Here is a 21,625-nt window from a genome sequence, read left to right on the forward strand (position 1 = left end):
TAGTCTTTGCTTTGAAGCAAATTACAGTCATATTAATTAAGTCAAACTTCAATGTACCACAACTATTTCAGCAACTGTGTTTCATATATTAATTTTAATTTAGGGATTGAGCATTTTTTTAATAGAATAAAATATGAACGAAGATTCAGGAAAGACTGACTTAGACACATTCCTGCTATTTCCCTCTAGTTATCCTCCTCAGTACATCATCAAAGATCATATTATCAAATGTTTCATGAGCTAATGTGATAAAAACAAGAGTCAATCCAAATACTGTATAAATAAGGCCATCCTTTGTTTGGCACACTCCAGCTATTCCTCTAGGAGTGGGTGCCTCCATTTTTTAGTTCTTGTTCATGTGAATAAGAACACAATAAGGAGACAATAAAAAGGGGAACACTAAGATAAGTGAGAAGGAGGATAAGGATTGAAAACAAATGTTGGGATAAGCAGGAGCATATTATTTTTTAGTTGCAACCTTTAATTGAACATATTAGAAACCTGCAAGGAGAAACATGTTTATTTTGCCAGGAAATTTTACTCAGCCTCCATCCTAAGGCATTCATGTGGGGTTTTCATTATTATTTGGACTCTCAGTTCAAGTGTAGAGATGGCATAAGTTTTTGTTTAATCCTTGTCTGTAGAAAAAAGCCAGAAAGATAGATTTAAACATAGCTGTTCAAATGCTTTGCTATTGTTGTGGTTTCCTGGGAGGTAAGTAATGCTTATGCAATGTCCATAGTGCTTACATAAATCTTAGTGAATTCATCTTGTATTTTTTCTTATATTTTTTCATATCCACAACACTCACTAGAGTGTTTTGCTACAGTTTTCCAGGTATCATTACTAAAAGCTGAATTATCATCTCTAATTCTTTAGGACTGGTATAACAGAAGTGGATGTGGAAGTTTTCTCTCATAGTAATGCATCTGCCAATTATTTTACCTCTCTTCCTCAATCAATTAAGCTCTTAATACAACGGGAGAAGGGGGATCTTAAAGGATCTCCTAAATATGTCATCTGATCAGGTTTAGAATTTAGTTTGTACCTGTATTTCCATTTGAAATCTGTGGTGCATTTTTTTGGCTGGGTATTAACCACTTCAAATACAAACGTATCAAAATAGTAAAGCAACTTACTGTTTTTAACACTCTGAGCAATAAATTCCTGTAACACCTAAATAGCATAGTTGTGCAAAAAGGAGTTTCCAGAAACACCAATAAAATTTACAGAACCTTTTCTGGAGCATTTAATAACTACCACGTGTGGCAAAACATTGGCAGTAGAACTGAAGAGGTATTAACCAACTGAAATGATGGAAATGTAATTTTCCTAGTACTTTTCTTTAAGGTCAGCAAACAATATTTGACAGAAAAACAAATAAAGATTGTATGACCTTAAATATGAAAGCTAATAACTCAATTAGAAATACTAAAACAATCTGTAATTCTTTGCCTGAAAAACCATGATCTTATTTTTCCATTAACAAAACACTTGTGACATATTTAATTGATGAGACCTCTTTGTGTTTTCAGATACAAACATGCCAATCGTATCGCGGAATGGTTAGGTGGAGCACACACCAGGGGAGTAGAGGGATTGACGTGCTTAGCCTGTTCTTAATGTTCTCTTTTCTTGTGTGGGAGACCTGCATGTGCTGCTTTTCCATACACAGACACAGGGCTGGTTATGCAGGCAAACCTTTATTCAAAGAGACTCAGAAGCCATCAGAAGGGGAGAGGCAAAAGAGAAACTGTGGTAATTATTTTTACTTCAAGAGAGGCATCTATTAGCAACGTAATACATGGAACAGTCAAGAAAGAAAAAAAATGTCAGCATTTTTATGTTTCTGCTAAAAATATGCCAGAGACTTTTCTGTCCGCTGCAGTTACAGACTTAATGCCAGTAATGTTTAGGATCCACACGGAGTGGCTGTCACAGGCAGGTGACCAAATCTACCTGACCCTAAACTGTTTGGAGCTCTTGCACCACCTCTCTCGACCAGCCTCCTTTCTTCTGCCAGGCAGAAAGAATAGTGCCTTGCTGCTCTCAAGTGTACCTTATCTAGAAGACCTCACCGTGAGCCTTTCTCCTACAGTCAGAGTCCAGGAGCACTAACGTGATGGACAACGTGCATCGAAATTCAGCATGGGAATGAGAACTCAAGGACGAGCTTTGAACAAGGTAGGTATTTCAATTTATGGTTCCTCTGTGACTGCTTTCTTATTTCAGGGCAAACTCAAAAAAGCATTTAACCAGGTCTTAATCCATAAATGCTTATGATCCTTGTGAAAATGCCCCACATATTCAGGAAAATGTGTGCCGAATGTCAAACACATACATACCTCTCAGAACTGGGTGACCCAGACACATCCTCAAGTACTTATTTGAAACAACAGCATAAAGTTATGTTCTAAATACAGACTGTGCTTAACTGTGCTTTTGCCTGGTGTATGTATCCCTCTTGCAATACGTCATGCTATGGAGCAGAGCAGTGTTGTGGGATCACCCAAAGACGTAACAATTTCCCCAACTCACATGCAGATAGGAGTAGAGATTGGTAAAAGTTCCCTTCATTTTCCTTCTCTTTCAGCAATCTTTTCCTCAAAATCTCCTCTGTTTTTCCCTCTGTTACTTTCATAGACAATAGTTATGGCCATAGTTATGATTACTTGAGATCCACTGTGGCCCAGATATTTTAGGAAAACTTCTAGTTTGATCCCAAAGGATGACAAAACAACTGAATGGGTTTACAAAGAGATGTAAAGTTGAAGTGGCATTGTCAATCTCTCTGAAGAGTAGGAATAACCTTATCTTGTATCTAGTTCAATTCTTCAAGGAAAAGGATGACTTGAAGCCGTAATATAAGAAAATGGAAATATTTACAGTGTTACTTAGATATAGGAGGCTGAACATGGTAACAGAAAAGAGCTAGTAAAATCAGAAGCATTCAAAAATATTATGGTCTACAAAGGAATGGGCATTTTATAACTTTATCATTATCATAAGAGACAGTATATGTCCTTTGCATAATAATTTTGAATTCATCACCAAAGAAGAATCTAAGAAACAGGCCTAGAAGGACCAATTGAAATACTATCAAATCCAAGGCTTCACAACATACTGTTACAAAAATAGTAGTTGTGCAAGAAAAAAATCATAAAATAGCCAGACTGCATCTTCATAACTTTTCCAACATTTTGTGTCATTATTCATTTAGCAAGTCTTTAATCTGTGTATTAATATGTGCAGAATAAGTATGAAACACTAATATTTCACTATCCCTGTCCTGCTATATATTTTCCCTGCTTTTAAATACCAAAATACAAGATGTCAATGATGGCAAATTCTACTCAGAAAGACATGGCTCCTTTGTATCAGAACATTTCAGTAAACATCTGGCACCAAATAATGTATTTCTGGTGAGTCCTTTGTTTCAAAAAAGGAACAAACTTACGCTGTTCAATAGACAAAAGCAACAATTTTTAAATGGGTGCCCAATGTAGCTTGTTTTGCAAAAAAGACTGAAACTTCCGCCCATTCTATGAGATTCATAACCCTTCTACCAGATTAAACTAGAAGAGTGCAATTGATTAATCACTTCTGAAAAATTTAGCTTGTATTTTTAGTCAGTGCAAAAAAACCCTATGATTGTGACAAGATCCCATATTGTAGCATTTCTTTCAAATTAAATTATGGGCAAAGTTAAAAAACAGCAAAAATAGATGTTCACAATGGAAGTGATGACAGATCTTTAATTATCCAGGGCAGGAAGAACAATGCAGTGATAAAATTAGTGGAAAAAAAATTAGTGTGTCAAATAGTCTATTCTACTTGAAGATCTCTTCACTGTAGATAAACCCATCTGCTTGGTTAGAGGGGCTCAAAATTTAGTTGCTTAAGAGCCTTTAAGGCTGAAAGTGCTCCGTACCTAAAATTCATATATTTATTCATATTAATTGTGATTTGGAGTTCCTCTGGGAGGGAGGTAAGGATAATGAAAATTGACGATTCAACAGTTATGCAAGCTGGTTTTGTTAAGTCTGATGAAGCCAAGGTTTAAAAGTGAATGGACACCCCGATGTAAGCATCTGACTGGCAGACTAAGCTTGAATACAAGTGCCAAACTGCTCTATAGTCAATAGCAAGGTATACGATACAATCTTTAAACATCAGCATATAAATGTTCTGGTTTTGTCTGTATGTATGTATAATCTGGCCCAACACTTCCTTGAAAGCTACTAGACAAGTGCCAGCTCATCTGCATGTGTTGTTTTGACTCTGGTATTTCATCGGCTCTGAGGTGGTAAATTCCCCTCATTATGAAATTGAAAAAGTCTGTAAATAACATTTACCGTTAAGCTCTGCTGAACATCTGTCAGAGGTGTGTAATTTTCATTTACATACGCATTTCCTCTATATATGTACATATGATCACAAGATAACGGAGAACCATATTTGAGCACTTAATCACCGACAATGATAAATCATCCCCCAAGTTTAACCACTCCCATTTCCACACAGTCTAAATGAGGAACAAAGTATTGCTCAATGTGAAATTAGTGGAGTGAAAGTGGTACAAGACCTTCAGCTGTGTAGTTTCAGTCTGCTTTTTAAAAAGTGGTTTTCCTGACAATATAGAATGACAGTTACAATGTGGTACCACTTATTCATTCGTTCTAGTGAGTCAGAGACTAAGCATGTATTCGAGCCAGCCGGGGAACACATAGTCAGAGCCTCAGGCTCTCAAAGTAAACAAGTCAACAAGTTCTATAGTAGGCATTTACAGGGAAATAAAGAGATGAAATGACCCACAGTTACGGAAGATTCTAACCCTAACAGTAAATTTATTGCTAGGTAACTTTGCAAGAACCTTTCTCAGTGTACTTGTGAGAGAAGGTTTTAGTAACCTGTCTATGCAGGCATTTGAGGAGGAGTCAGTTTTGGGAGGTGCCGTTTACCAACAGCTCATTCTTCCTTCTACTTTTGACCCTTTTCTATTTCCTTTGGTGCCAATAATTTATTTTTACTTGCAAGTTAAGAGCCAATCTACTAAAAGGAAATAATTTCTGTGCGTCTTTCCAAATAGTCTTAAAAACACCAAGCTTTGTCGTGGATGCCTGAAGACATAATGGTATCTTCGTAAAAATGCAAATTATTCCAATTATAATAGCAATCAGAGTCACAGAGAGCAAGGGATTTCTCAATTAGAGCTCTTGTGTGGCACTCAGCATTCCCACAGAGGCACAACAGAAGAAAACACAACAATTTAAATAATCCTAATGTCCATTTCCTTTCTACTTCCTAATGGCATAAATATTATTTAACAACATTGAAATGAATATGCCTCATACAAAAGTAGTCTTAGTAAGTGAAGATTTGCTGCTACATATATTTCACCAACATTTTACAAGTCAGACACAGATGTTGAAAATAATCACAACCAGTATGTGACAGCTACGCTCCAACCTTGATTACTCATGCAATAGTAGGCAAAGTTCACAATTTTTAAGACATATGAAATAACAAGCCAAATATCATTCCGTTCCTAATCTTTGGACAAACTATTTAGAGCTGCTATAATTAAAGCTAATAACAACCAGTTACTTCTGTCTAAAGACCCTATATCATTTCTGTGTTCTCTACAAGAGAAGTTCCAGTTTTACAAATAAGGGAATAGAAACACAATGAAGGAATAGATTTATTTGCTAAGATTTAGTATGCCAGACCAAGGGTCTAGACCCACATTTCCCATGTGCTAGTTTGATGTGCTCTTCCTCTTCATCTGCGTGTCCTTTCAGTTTAGATCAAAACCTATTACTGTACAGAAGCAGCATCGAGACGATCGTAATTTATATGTCTGCCTTAATTTAGACAGGGCCTATCAACTCTGAGAAGCCTAATCTGGGGTCTAAGAAACATTCAGATGAAAAATCCTGACCATATCTTTTGCATACCCTAGACCAACATACGTACAACGATCAGCAGATTTATTCCACTTATCAGTGCAATTTCTTGGACAAAATCAAAATGTTCTAGCTGAGAAAGTGATACTCTGTGGAGTTTATCAGATTCTGTTTACGAAGACTACGTTGTTTATTGTCTGTAAACAATTTTTATTCACTTACAGGCTTTGGGAAATTATTAACATTGGAGAAAAATAAAGTAATATTTCTGTTAGCACTGTCTCATCTCATACTTTGAGGTATACAAGTAGCAGTTATTAAGGTCAAGATGTCAGTGGAAGTGGCGTAGTGACTAAAAAAGCTCAGCTATAACTACAAACAGAAAAAATTAGTTTTCAAAACCACTGCATGTCTAAGAGAGATATTTCTCTCTGTATTTTGCAGATAAGTCTTCATATCCAAAGGACGGCCATGCTGGATTGGCACTGTTGCAGAATTAGTAATTGTGCAGCAGCAGTAGGAAATACTGACTACACATTTAACAGATCAAAAATACTATGGTAGCTGCTTACGTTTTTAATACGCTGCTCTATAATGTTTTTTCCTTCACATAACTTGAGGACTGAAATCTACCCCAGAATGCCTCACTCTGGTCTCCATAGTTAAAGACTGGACATGCCACAAGGTCCCGTGAGTTGCCATGAAAGAAGCAAGGTGCTTCGTTCGTACCTGCGCTGCGATGGGTGGCTGTCACAGATCCATGCCATGCCCCCAGAAAAGAGGCATTTCCTGGAAAACCACCCACTTGGGTGATTATTATAGCAATATCTTCCCTTTTCTCCCTTCCTATATTACACTCTCTTTTGAGTGCTTGTAAACTGCAACTACAAGCACTGTAATGGTGTTCCAAGAAATGAATTCCATCTGTAGGAAGGAAAATAACATTCCCTGAAAGTATATAGTTCAGTCTGATAGAAGAGTTAACATTTGGATCTAAATCTTATTATTTATTGCAGTTAAAGTTGCGGTAGGTAAATTGCAGGATTTTGATGCAGATTGCACAAAACATGTGTCTTGCTATATAGTTTTTTTGTTAAATTCAGAATATTGTGTTTTCCAGAGTCTGCCCACATCCTACATTCTCAGGGCGGCAGGAAGAGCAAAACTCATACTAGACAAGCAGAAAGGGAAAGGACATGCCTTATGTTTGCCTTTCAGAGGAAACAGAAAAACATTGGCTGTATTTTGGGAGACATAACGGGGGCCAGGGAAAAGGAATTAAACCTGCACAGTGTCCCCAAACACATACTCCAGTTTTTAAATTTTTGTTTCTGTAAAACATTTCTATGTTTTGGGAAGTCGAGGCATTTGGGTCATAAATCACGATATTTTATTGCTCCATCTTTCTCAGACTTATGTGTTCATTTACTCCCAACTCTTTCACTTTTTTCTACAAATCTCTACAATAAATATTTCCCTCGGTCCTCTTATTGGGACTCTTCCAGTCCACAGGAACATCAGTGTTTTGTACTTGAAAGAAAGATACTTAACAGTGAGGGACTGAGAAAAACAATTCACATGGGTTTCTTTATATCCTCAATAACTTTGAGTTTTCTTAACCAACTTCCATGTGACTTTTCCATTGCTTTTTTGTTTTATGGAACCTCACATATGTTGTTGATATATATGAATTATGGGATGCTTAGAGATGTGTGGGCTAACATTGGTAGTATTTCTCTTTTTTTTTTCTTACTGGAATAGAATTTCAAACATGAAATACTGTCTGATATATAGAAAATATGAAGGAATCAAAGGACTGGGAATGATAAGGAAAGGAGAATTCTTTTCTGAAACTCAAGCAACCTATAGGAAAATAAGCTGATAATTTTAAACTGTATTTTTTTTAAATTTCTTATAAATAAAATGGTATACAAGTTTATTTGTAATTATCATTTCCCTAATTTCAAAATGGATTTCCCTCTACAACAGATATTGTTGAGAGGTGACAGGAAATTCATGAAGAGTCTGTATGAGAAAAATGGAAAGGAATAAGTTGCACCTATGACAGGACACATAATTCACACATATCTTGTACTCAGATGTGAATTACAATGATCGTGATATTTTTGTGATTTATAGGCACATATATGGATATACATGAAGTTTTATTTAAAAAATATAACTAAGGAAAACTACTTTTTCACCCATTTCTTCCAGAAGAAATCTAGAAATTTCAGTAGAGTGCATGTTTTTATAACCAGGTGAGTTTTATGTTTCTTTTCATTCGCCATGCACAGCTTTAAAAATGAATAAGGATTCAGCAATTTTTTTGGTAGGATTTGTCTCACACAATTCTCAGAGCAGTTCTACAAATGGAAACATAAGCTGTTTTCTAGAAGCCTGAATGATCCTGGCCAACATGGCCTTGAGCCCAATCGCTGTTCTTTAGCCTGAAATCTTCATTTAAAAAAAAAAAGTAATAAGCAAAACTGGAAGAAAAGCCACAGCCTTTGAAAAGCTGGAGCAAAGTAAGTTCAGGAAATGTAAGAAGATACACAATCCTCTGTCTGCAGTTGGAGGTTTCTGCTTGTTTTCCCCTCCCATAAGTATGAGCATCTTACACCCTGGGGGCTGCGTGCCTGGAATGAAATTCACAATCTGCTTCCCACGAGAAATGCAGTCTGTTCACTATAATACAGAAGGTACCAAAATCCTGTCCAGGAATTTTCCTCACATTATTAATGCTTACACTCCCTACTTTAAGACAGTGTACCTTTTCCTTCCTAACATCCATTTTATTTGATTATCTATAAAATTATTTGTTTGACTAAGGCTGAACACAGTGTCTGTGCGGTCCTTCAGACTCTGTACAAGATGCATACGTAGACACACCATGAGACTGAGGCACTTGTTTCATCACATACATATTTGAATATACATTGGTCATATACATAGACACACACTAAGTATGTTCGGTCAATAACAAAAGAAAAATTCTTAGAGATAAGAATAGAATAAATGTCAGGTATTTAATGAAACTGAGAAAAAGACAGAGGAAAGAATATTTGCAGTGATGCTTTGGGATTTAAAAAGGTAACTTAGGATATAAGAAAGGTTACGTAACTATTGGATATTTATGATATAGAAGTATTTACAACTCGACAAAAATAATAAAAAAATGTGTTACTGTCAGGTATTCTATAATAAGAACTCTGTAAACTTATACTTTTCTCAGTCATACCTATCATCAGAACAATTTCTTATATATGTAGAAGGAAAAAAATGGAGAAAGATTCCTTAAGTAAACACTTCTGATCTGTTTGAGCTATTTTAAAACAGTGTTTCTCATTATAAAAATAATTATTAACATTAAGAGATTCTTATGAGAGTGTTCTCATCTTTCTTCCCCCAAAATATTGATATTATTTTTAATTGAATATTACAGCAACAAAGACCCCTTTTAGGGATGGCGGCAGCAGAGTCCCACTAAAGAACATTTTTTCTGATGATGGAAACATCCACGTATGTATCACAGAGAAGTCAGCTGAAGAATAAATATACGAAGGTCATGATAATGTGCCCTGATAACTCAACACCTATCAAACTATTGGCAGCTGGTACTACAGACTGAAGGTTCACTGCAGGAATAAGTGCTGCTGTCACGGACACTGCAATTCCACCGGCTCCGTAAGTTCAGATCACCTGGCACTATCAAAATCATCCATTTAGAAGTTTGATTTAATTGAAGTCCATGAATCCAATTGCCTAGTTCAAAGCTGCACAAATAGTTGCAGAAATAATCAGCAGCACGGAATGAACAGTCAAAACTCCCAGATAGAGTACTGGAAAAAAACCCACTAAGAATCCACTTTTAGGTTAAGACTTCATATACGGGAACATCATTACAACAGTTACAACAGCATCAGTGCCACAGATATAAAATCCTAAACATTCCCTCCACACGTTATCATGTTTTTAACTTTACTAACATTCACAGAAAGAGACTTATTTTTATTAGGAAAAATTAATCCTGAGAGACATAGCATTACTCAAGTACCAGGAGCAGTTTATAGCATTAAGTAACTGGCAAATTTTCAGACACGCTTATGGTTTTCTCTTCAGGTTTATTATCCTGGAATAATGGAACAGCCTCTTGCCTTAAAACATGGGAAGTCCTACATGAGAAAAGGTTCACATTTCAATTACCAGCTTTATTTACCCATAGGAAGCCAAGAGATTTGAATAGCAAATTTCTACAGTGTGCTTCCAAGTGCTGGTTGAAATGTTTTGAAAACCACAATGTCAGAAATACTTACTATCTAAAATGAGCATATCAAGACTGTAATGCCAATTTTTTTCTTTTTAATGTTTTTAGATTTTGAGGAAAATCATATGATGGCCATATACCTTTGTACCATATTTCAGAACGTTTCAATTATCAGATGCATTTACAGCTTGATTATCTGCCTATCAATGCAATATCTCATCAGATAGTTTACTGCATATCATGGTAGTTTGCTGTCATGATGGCCTAAAGAATGCCAAAATATTTTCTTTCATGGTAAATTGCAACAATTAAGCTTCAGAACAGTTAGAATCTTCATATTTTCCTTCTTACTTGAAAATGTGAAAATAGACTATATGTGTAAATAAAGCATCAGCATTTCCAGTGGTTCATGATTATTTTTAAGAGTGCATACTAGGAGGGAGTTTGAGTATGATGAAGGAGGGATTTCAAAAGCAAACAGACAAATTTTATTTTATACTGGAAAAGTTATCACTGTATAGTCACAGATTAAAACATAAAAAATTGCTGAATTTCCAGCAGATAAGAATTACGCAGGATTTCCCTAGCTCCCTGGAAAGAAGAAAACATGGCATCTTTAAGTCTTAAGATAGTTATCCAAGAAGTTTTGGAAGGGCAGAATCAAGAAGTTCGAAGTCTCCAGCAATGTCTCAGGATTGTGTTGTGTTTGATAATGCTGAGTTCCGTCTCTGTTCCAACAGAGACCTTTAACTAGAAAATCATATTTCTTTGTTAAGAAAAACTTGATTAAATGTTATGGTAGCATCCTACAGTCATCACGGAGGGAGCAACTGTTATGGGACAAGAAATGAAACATATGGTTGAAAGCTATGGAGGAGATGGTCTTGGGCAAAATAAAAAAGGTTCAATTTATGAAAATTTCAGGCTATGACAGATGAGGGTTGCACTCACGATGGGTGAAAAATCATTTAACTCAAAGTACATTTGTGATTCATTAGCTGCATTCTTCATTGCACTCCTCTGTTCTTGAAACATCCATTTTATTCATTGCTGCATTTATTCAGGTATCTTTTATAATAATGTTTACAAACTAGGATGACATATTAGACAATCCAGACCATCTCCGCTCATCTGGCTTTTAATTAATTCATTGCTTTAATCAATATTTCTATGACATTAAACTGCATTTGAGACTATATCATAGACACTTTTGACATAATACATTTTAACACTTCTAGATGCTGGAATTTCTTTAGTCACAGGAAATAACACCTACCTTACAAAATTCTCTAAGGTAGGTAGGACCCCTACTCTTGCGTATGGTTAAATGAAAGCATTCATTCTTGTAACCCTTTTCTTTTGTAGAACCTATATATCCATCAGCTACTGTGCAGGTTAGTCCAAACTATGTTGTTCCAACAGATTGGCCAGCACAGTCTACAAAGGCTGAGCTCATCCTATTCATGGAAGTCGCTCTCCTTTATTCATACCACTAAATGATGTTCTTCAAGGCTTTTGGAAATAATTGTCAATAAGATTTTACTCCATGACAAATTCTGTTGAACCAAATCAATGGATGTAAGAGTAACTGAAAGAAAAGAAGAAGGAAGAAATGGCAAGAGGTTTCTATGATTTCTGCCTGCCTCACCACTCTGCATCTCACAGTCTTGAATGATAAAGAGATCAAATAGGTAAACGAATTCCTAACAGAAAGGAGAGCTGTACAGAAACCCTTAATTTCAATAGTCTTTAAACCAGACACTTACAGGTGGATTAATATATATTATTCCCCAGTCATTTATCCCCAGAAATGCCTATTTTTACAGAACAAAGAGAAATTATTTCAAAAGGGGCAATTCACTTGTGTCTCACGTACATTTGAGAGAAATATAAATTGTGAAACTGAAAACGAAACAACTCAATGTCTATTAATGATTCAAATTACTGTACTTAACAAGTTTCTGTGAATTTGTAATGCATTCATAAAGATATAGATACAAAAGCTACTTTGGGGTATTGAATGATACTGGCCATATTAAATAAAAATTGTCCTTTAAGCCTGGTAGGAATTAGTAGAGCTTGTAGCCCTGTAAAATAGACTACGTGGGAGGTAGTGTCTATGGTCATTATTCCCAGAAGAAGACATTGTTATTAAATTTTGCTGATCAGAGCTAGCAGTTTGCCGTGGATCAGATTATGATCATTTACATGTTTAAGGGCCAACAAAAATCAGAAGTTAAACACTTCATTAAGTTACAGGGCAAGATTCTCACAGGCTGAAATAAAGTGAATACACTAGTCTGCATCCATTTAGGTCAATTAGGTGTCTGATTCCCTGACATCTAATTTCAGATCAGGGACTTAAAATGCTGCTACTCAAACACCTTCAGACACTAAGCTAATTTCAAGCACTCCAGCAAACCTTGCAAATTTGACTGTGAATGTTAGCTGCCTTTAAAATCAGCAATGAACCAAAAGTCATTAAAAAAAAATAATGCTTTTGAAATTTTTCAGTTAAAATTTGCCTCATAATTTCTTTTTTTCTAAGATATAATTTTCTACCTGGCGCTCAGATCCTACTAGACTCTACATTTTCTTTCAGAAGACTCTAATTAGGCTATGATCTTCAACTTTTCTTCCCATTTGACCTGATTTTTGAAAGGGTATTCCAGTAGTGAAATGGAGACTTTTTTTTTTTCCAGACAGCTTAGAAACTAGATCTTAGGGCTACTGATGTTAAGAACCTGTGAGATGATTTCTTAGCACAGCTGGCTAAATCCCCTCTATGAGATGAACTTCTGACAGAGTAAGTCAAACTCTCCCAGTAAAACATTCACTTTGTATTCTTGTGAGGTTTGTGAAAGCATGAAAGGATAACATCTCCAAGAATACTGTGAAATCCTTTGCACTATGAAAACAATAAGTGTTCTGCTTTTGGAAGCTAGTACAATGACTGAAATAGATCAGTTTGGTTTAACAAAACTTTGTACTTGCCTTTTAAGAGACTGAAACTCAAAAGAATTATGGGTCTACAATGGAAGATCAGTGGGGAGCAATTGTAAAACATGCTCAACCAACCTTGCAGCTGGGATGTAAAAAAACATACAAATCATACTAATCTTTCGTTAGTCTTATGTGCTTGACAAGTAGAACCTTTGTGTCTAAGTAGCACAAGCCTGTGACAAACTCAGGGACACCTTAGAAAACATGCTTGAAATTTCTGCCTTGCTGTGAAAAAGATCAAAGTACACTGGAAAAAATGCCTTTCTCCAACAAATACAGACAAAGTAGAGGTTTGGGATACACATTTTCTAGCAAGAATCCGGCTCTGTAGTGCCTGCATTCCCACTTGCACTACTTCTGCTTTGGAGTTGCTTCAGTTCACGAAATAAAAAAAAAAAATTTAGTGTGCATCTTGTCCGTGGCTTTGTGCTTGTTCCTGTGTCCTGCCTGTGCTCAGCTCACACAACTACTAACTTCAAAACTACCATAAAAATATAAGCAAAGTTCACCACTGGGGGCTAGGAAATCTAATTTGTACCCATTTGTTCCAACTAGACTGTATAATACTATATAGAGCTAAAACCAGACCTAAATGAGAGATATTTTTTCTCCAAAACTAGCATTTGAGCAAACCATCCCACTCTGACTGAGGATAAAAGCTCAACCTTGTGAAGATTTCTGTGAAAAGTCAAGAGGTGGAGAAGACACTCACATTTAGCCCTTGGGTTAATGCAATAATGTCTGAAATGGGAAAATGACATAACAATGCCATAAAGCCCGGTTTCCACATCCCAGTTGTCTTCTTTTAGGTTGCTTACCACTCTAAGAACATGTTCCAGTCAAAATCTTTTGTAAAGTGAACAGAGCATTCACAAAGACTTTTGAGGCCATGTTATTTAAGAGAAAGTCATGAAGAGAGTCCAGCTTAAAAAGCAGTTCAAAGAAACTTACCATTGTTTGTAAAGGGAACCTGTCAAGATTAACTTTTGCGAGTATCCCTTGCCACACCTTTACCTAAATCTTGATAGAAAACTGGATATTTGTTGAAAAAAAGCTGTCAAAAATTACTACCAACTCCAGCAGAGACTCCTCTCTGGGATACATAAACATTTGTTCTGAGTGAGAAAATGATCTAAAACTTATCACAAGAGCTGTACACTTTGTGGTATTGTGTGATAAAACTCTTTACAACCTATTTTGCAAGTTGAAGTAGTCTCGTTTTATTATTAGGAAATGTAAAGTTTGTGACGCCAACTGAACTGTTTCTGCAGACTGAGAGAGGAGAAAAACAATTTCTATGCAGCTCACAGCCAGCACTGACACCCTTAGCATCCGTATGAATGGCAAAGAGCTTCACACGTTCAGAAACATGATATTTTAATGAAGATTGTGACCCTCCAGGACACAGGCCTTCCAGGTGTTTCTCTAATGGTGATGCAGACAAAAGGGACATTGTGAAAGATTCTGTATTTCATCCGTCCTGCGTTTCATGACAGCCAACTCCAACTCTGACCTCAGATAAGGCTGTAAAGCTGTCCACAGCAGGTACTGCACTGAAGGCTACTGAACCAGTGCCACCGTTGCAGCTGGCACTTGGCAGGTATTAAATGACAGATGGCCACGATCTCAACCAGTTACACAGAGCACTTTGAAAGAGAGACATATGTCAGTTTACTGTGCTTTGAATATTGTTAACCACAAAAGACTCTGGGGCTCAGATATCTTCCCTAGAACACGCATTTAAATCAAATCTTTAACAAACAGGAATTGTGGAAACACAAAAGACTCAGCAGGTCAAAATATTAACTGTTATACTAGATGAAAGCAATGCAGCAAGCCAAACAACCATGATTATAACATGAAAGGGTTTAGAGCAGACTTTTTAGAGCAGAAGAATTTTAAAAAAAAAGGTAATATAAGAAGAAGATAAAAAAGTAGTATCAACAGCTTTACTTATTGCTGTAGATACTCATTCCTTGAAATACAGAGGTCTCGGGCTAAATAACCACTTTTAAGGTTTTCACCATTACTTCAGTCCAAAGCCTCTCTGAAGATGCTCCTGTTGGACCAGCTCTTCCGCAAACCTTTCTTTCAGCTTCTCCCATTAGTGTCAGACTCTAGAGACTCCCTCCGAGTTATACAAACACAAGCAAAAGGCTTCATGGACATTATAGGGTGAAATTACTCTGCTCACAGGTGACACTGGTATCTGTCTCCTGTTGCTCCCACCATGCCTAGAAGGTGCAGCCAGCATGCGTGTGGTCAGCAGACCTTCCGTCGATGATGCCTGTGATACTTGCATGCGTGGAATAGTGCCCTTCCAGGGGAACATATGAGATTTAATCTAGCCTTCTTTCTTGAGCATGAAATCATGATTTTCTTTTCAGGACAACGAGCAATTTGGCACCTGTCAAAAATCTTTTATGCATGGTGCTTGCCAACATAATGTGTTGCTTTTTTTAGCTTACTTGGTGGCAATTCCATTGCATCCTTTGCTATAAATTGGCATGATCAGGGTCACACTGGGAAAGACTACGTGATAATTATGGAAAGCTCGTAGGTTATTTTTCCTCTGCCTTTCAGTTGAATTTACATTTAAACTCTCAGACTGAGAGTTAATAAGTGGAAACAAAGGGTTTGTGAACCATATTTGTTAAAATTATTTATATAGAAAATCTTATGACTTCCGGTTGGAGAGAAAAAAAAAACAGGCGGAGTTGCATCATGTAGTGAGCATATGTTGCCAAAGCAACAAAACCAGGTGATCAAAAGAAATTAACACATTTAGTGAGTTTGGAAAATGGTAAATTATTTGTTCAATTTAGTATTTTAATTGATACAGGCTACTGATCAACAGTTTAAATATGGATGTTTGGTTTGCTGTGTATCAATTCATAAATTTATAAGGAAATATATACTGAAGAATCTATTTCTTTTTATTTGAGTAAAATGCTTAAAGGCATGTGCTAAAACAATTGCAACTGCAAACATAAACATCAGCATGAATTGCCACAGCCAAATGTGTTCAAACAGTGGCCATATCAAAGAACACGCACGTAAAATAATGCAGGTTGGTTAAGCCACGATGATTGATTTCTGAATTTGCTAATGCTATGCTGTTTTGTGCGCGCTGTACTGAAGGTTATTTTTAGAATACAAAGGGAAGTATTGTTCAGTTGAGAAAAGAGTAAACATCCAAAAGCTATATTAAATGTGTTGAAGAAAATATTGTTCATCTTCACAGCTCAGGGAGCTTTGCAATTATTTTGCTATGAAAGAAGGTCCCCAAGTGTGATCAAGATGCTAGGAAATTATCACAGTACTTTCTGCCAGCTCACAATAAGCCATCAAACTAAATATTAAGTTTAAATGAAAAGGTCATGACTCCCAGTTTAATTTAATATAATAAATGAAAATAAGCTGTCCAGTGACTGAAACCTCTAGCATGACACTAGGCAAAAGGAGGCCAGTCAGATAGCGAGATATTTAATTTTGGAGTATACCAGGGACTCATAATCACTGACAGCCTTCAAAAGATTAGAGAAATTGCTATTTGTGTATTAATTTCAGCCATATGTAGTTTATTTTACCTGTGTTACCTTGTTTCTTTCATTTGGTTAACCTCCTTATGCCCTTCCCTTCTTGTATGATCTTTTCTTATTTTGGATGACCTCTTCCACTAGAAAACAGTAGATAGCTTCAAGATACGCACCATAATTGACAGGAAATATGAGATAAATTTCTATATGTAAATACGAACACAAACCAGCCCCCTCCAACATAGGTTTCTCCCTCTTCCTCTGACATGTTTATGTCTATTATCTTTTAGGTGTACGATGCTTCTCTTTGCTGGATTTACTTCTGTAAAAGCACTAGTGCTTGACAAGAAAAAACCACTGAAATTAAGAACAGTTCCGTGTTCAGTAGAAAATAAGCCAAATTTCTACTTAATAAGAATACGAGAATAAAACCTACCTATTTTGGCCTTTCCCCACTTCATTGTACATTCTCGAAATATCTAAAGTACTGCTTATTTACTCTCAAAAGTAGTGATGCTGAAGTATAAAGCAAAGCTTTGCTGAGGGGTGATTAACTTCATCTTCAATTTTGCACTCCAGACAGAAAAGGAAAAAATTGGTATTACTTTCCAAAAGGTATTTGGGGGCTCTGTGAACAAAACGTTCCCTCATTGCTCTGAAAAGTACAATATTTATTGCAAAATATGCTGCTTCATACAATAATCACACTTTTTTCACAGTCTGGGATTGTAGACATAAAGCACAGATCATTGACAAAGGAAGAAGCTGTGTGCATAGCAGCTGGGTAACAAATATCACAGCTGGAGGAAAAGGAATAAAATAAGACAATGAGCATTCAGTATTTCTCTTTCCTGTTCTATCCGTTCTGCTGGACATGGTGCTTCACAGTTGCGGCTATTGGAGACCTAAAATAATTACAAATTCATATTTCGCTTTCTGCCTCAGACATCTGTGTCTACTATTAACTGCAATTAAGATAAATGAGGTGTGTGATTTATCAGACTAGAATAAGCATACCCAAGTACAGATAACAGTGCAGAATATGCAGAGAAAGTTGATAAAGAGGCATGTGGCTTATAATCTTTTTTCTTTTAATTTCTTACTCTATCAGCACAAACAAGATACAAGACATTGTCGCCAGGCCTATAGGTCTGTAAATTTGAGTGCTGTAATTCATTAACTTTCTAGTAGCACTTTTCAGAAGGGGAACCCTAAATTGTCTGATTTCAGGGCCACTACTGATCACTGAGGAAAAGGATATCAAGGCATAGAGCATAATATTCCTTTCCTAAGGTGCAATCTACAAATTTACCAGCTGTAACAATTACCCATCAACTTATTTTGCATAGGTGATATAGGCACAGAAAGAATAGCCATCCCTCCCATCCTCGCGTTAGGGCAGAGGGTTCTGTGAACAACACACTCCATTAGCCCTCTACTGTTGAGAAATTTCCTATTATATTTTGCTGAGATACGGATGACTTCTGAAACTTGCAGGACTTTTAGCCTTGCATAAGGCTTTCTGTAGTAGAAGGCAAAGGCTGCTCTGTTTCTACCCATAGAATTATGGAGAAAAAGCATATGTGCCCAACCAGGCATGCATTCAACAGAGAATCCACTCACTAACAGCTGCTGCGTGTGCACTGCACAGGCAATCTGTACGTGAATTCATCAGAAGTCCATTGCCAAGAAATGACTGTCTAGCACAAAAGTAAAAGTACCTTTCAAATATTCTGTACTGGAAAGAAATGAACAATTTTATACTTAGTATGATTTTGATTTTGGGTTGCCTTTACCCTGCACCTGAATTTCCACTAACAGCTTAAAATATCCATCTGTGGTCTTCCTCCCCACTCTTCCAGAATAAATTGAATGTGAAGGATCACTATTCACCCTATCCTGGCAGAGATACGTAACTGAGATAATTGTGTATAATTAGCTAAAGAATTGTGTTACGTGAATTAGTGTCTCCTTTTTATCTTTATATATTTTTCTGACCTCAGACAGGATTAGTGAAAGGATTCCCCATTCAACATAATATGCAACATTATAAGTCACTGTGAAGACACGCTTTTCTATGCACTCCGCATAAATCTAGTATAATACTTTGGTCTTTACAGTGTTGCATCTAGTTGCAGTAGCTAGTTGACAACATATCAAATACATTCTTGATAGTATTTGTAAAGAATAATTTGCAAAATTTTAAGCAAATCAAACAAGTATTCCTGCTGGGAAGTGACAGATATATCACTGCCAGCTACTTGGTTTTCTAATACTATGCAGTATTTTGTATGCTTCTGTGGAGGAGATAGTTCTATTCATAATAAATAAGTAACAAAATCTTATTTAATTGTTGCAAGTTAAAAAAAACAAACAAACTACCAAATATACTTACATGACTAAATTTCTAACAAACTTAGAAGTTGTTTTACCTCTCAGAGACACTTTTGGGGAGAAACATGCAGATGGAGGAAGAGTATCCTACAAGACTCTGTTTTAAATGTTTCTTTCCTTCTCCACTTATTCTGCCTAGCAGTCAAGAGCACTCTATACAACTGAATTCAACAATCAGTGAGTCAGAACTCTAGCTTATCCAAAATGAAATCTTTCCTCAGCTCTGTGTAGTCCCATCAGTATTATACGCTAAATATGAACAAAGGACTGCGTGCAGTTTCCATTTGTTTTCTGTGTTATTCTCAGAAATAATCTCAACACTGAGTTTTGTACCAAGGAAGTCCCAAATTTCGTCTCTTTCAGATCCTCCAAAAAAGGCTATATCTGTTCACTTTGTGCATATTCTTCTCACATAACATTGAGCATACAATGATGTGCCATGTTTTCATTGCACATTAAATTTGATCTCATTAATTATGAAGACCTACACTTGGGACTCGAAAAAAATCCAAGCAGTTGTTCCCTTTACTTATATGAACTTCACCAGTGTTGCTGCAGATGTGGTTTTCCTAGCCCTTAACTAACAGCCCACCTTTTGTCATTTACACTAAACACAGATTCCTCTTCTTACCTGCTCAATGTTCACAGACCTATCACCTCCCTAAATGTCTTTCTAACTGGTGCTCCCCACCTGCTATGTCAGTTCAAGACATGTCACCTATGATGCTTGTCCTGATTTTTTAGGTTTCCCGTTTTGGCCAGCGTAGGAGTTAAGTTGTCTGTTCTTACAGCCAGAGATCACACGTGGTTGTATATCTTGTCATTAGAATTCCATCTTTGTGTAAAGAAACTTTCCCACCAGAAATTCCTCCAAGTGATTTGGGTTTTGAGAAGTTGGATTCCATTGAAAAATGTTGAGGAAGCTCAAACATTGTTCATTCATTTTTTCAAGCTTTTTCTTTTTGCATTCTGCCCAAATCATCAAGTCTCTTGCTTAAGGAGAGGTTGTTTTTATTCCTTGTTGCTAAAGTACTGTCAAATGGGATTTGAGTCTCTGGCTTATGTTCCTACTCAAAACCAATAAAGGTCCTCAGTTAAAAGTAATACTTGTGTGCTGCAATGCAATTGATAGCCTGTCCACTAATATTCTCACATATAGATATGATCCATACTTAACACAACAAATGAGAATCCTTTCCTTCTGTTGGAATTTTAAGTCCTTTAAACACAAGACAAAAAAAAAAAAGAGTAAAATTAGAAGAGGGGAAAAATTACACAGTAAAGGAGCAAAGATGAGATATACTTTGGGATGCAGCAAGTGTGCAGTTTTTTCTGACCTTTGATTCCTAAGAAGAGGAATTCAGGAAATGAGATGACTTTATTTGACTAGCTCTAATACCCTAGAGATAAAGAGACAAAGTGAAAAAGGTTACAGCCTCCTTCCTTATAAATAATTGATACAGCAGATGACCAAGCAATGGACAAGAAATTTAGCATAGAGAAAGAGGGCTTATTATGGTGTAGATCAGAGAAGCCACTATTTAATTTATTTGTACAGTGCATATGTCAACAGGGACATATCTGAGCACAATTTGTCTTTTAAAAGAGTTTAGTCTGTGAACTATGGATCTCTAAGTATTGAGAAATTTCTGCATCCTGTGGCAAGTAGATGTGCTTATTGCACAGCAGAGTTTCTGTCTGTGTGTATTCTGTCTTCTGAATTTCTGAAAGCATTAACAGCAAGAATAAGCTACTCTTAACAACTTGGAGATCAGGCTGGCCAGTTCATAACGCAAGAAACGTGATTCTGCTCTTTCTTCAACCAAATACTTGGTGATAAACAATCCTCTCCCTCCCTTCCAGTTATCCTGGCCCAGTAAAGAGTTTACTGTATATGTAGCAGCCGTCTTTATTTATTGCCAATTCTCCCTTTCTGTTTTTGATTTTTTTTTGGAAAACTCGCCATAATGATTAATTGCAGAGAAAGTAACACACACTTGGTCAATATTCAACTTATTTGTCTTAGACACAATACAGCAGTGTATTAATCACAGAGATTGGAGCAAAATTTCCTTATGGAGTTAGTACGGACACAAATTAAAAGCATCTTTAATTTGTCTCCACTAAAGTTCTGCAAAGGTTTAAACGTTGTTTGGGTTTTTTTTTTTAATTACTACCACAAATTGCCTCATGGTAAAAATCTCAGAATATAATTTTTTTACTGCTGCAAGAGATATACAATAATTGTTCTTTGCTTTATTTGTGTGTACAATGAAAATGATGCTACATTTAAGTTAAGGTTACATTAATCTTTCCAACATGGAGTAAATTAATCTTAATGATTCATAGAATCAGTACCTATTTCTATACGTTAATAAATTACATTAGTCTTCGAGGGTGGGATTCACGCTAAATGTCCTGAATTTCAAAGCTGCTGGATAAGTCAACCTTGCTAAAAATCTGTGAAGTAACTAAATAGCTCAAGTGTGAATCCCCAGAAATGCAGAGTAGTGCTT

This window comes from Cuculus canorus, chromosome 10 (assembly GCF_017976375.1).
Source record: "Cuculus canorus isolate bCucCan1 chromosome 10, bCucCan1.pri, whole genome shotgun sequence".
Taxonomy (NCBI): Eukaryota; Metazoa; Chordata; class Aves; order Cuculiformes; family Cuculidae; genus Cuculus; species Cuculus canorus.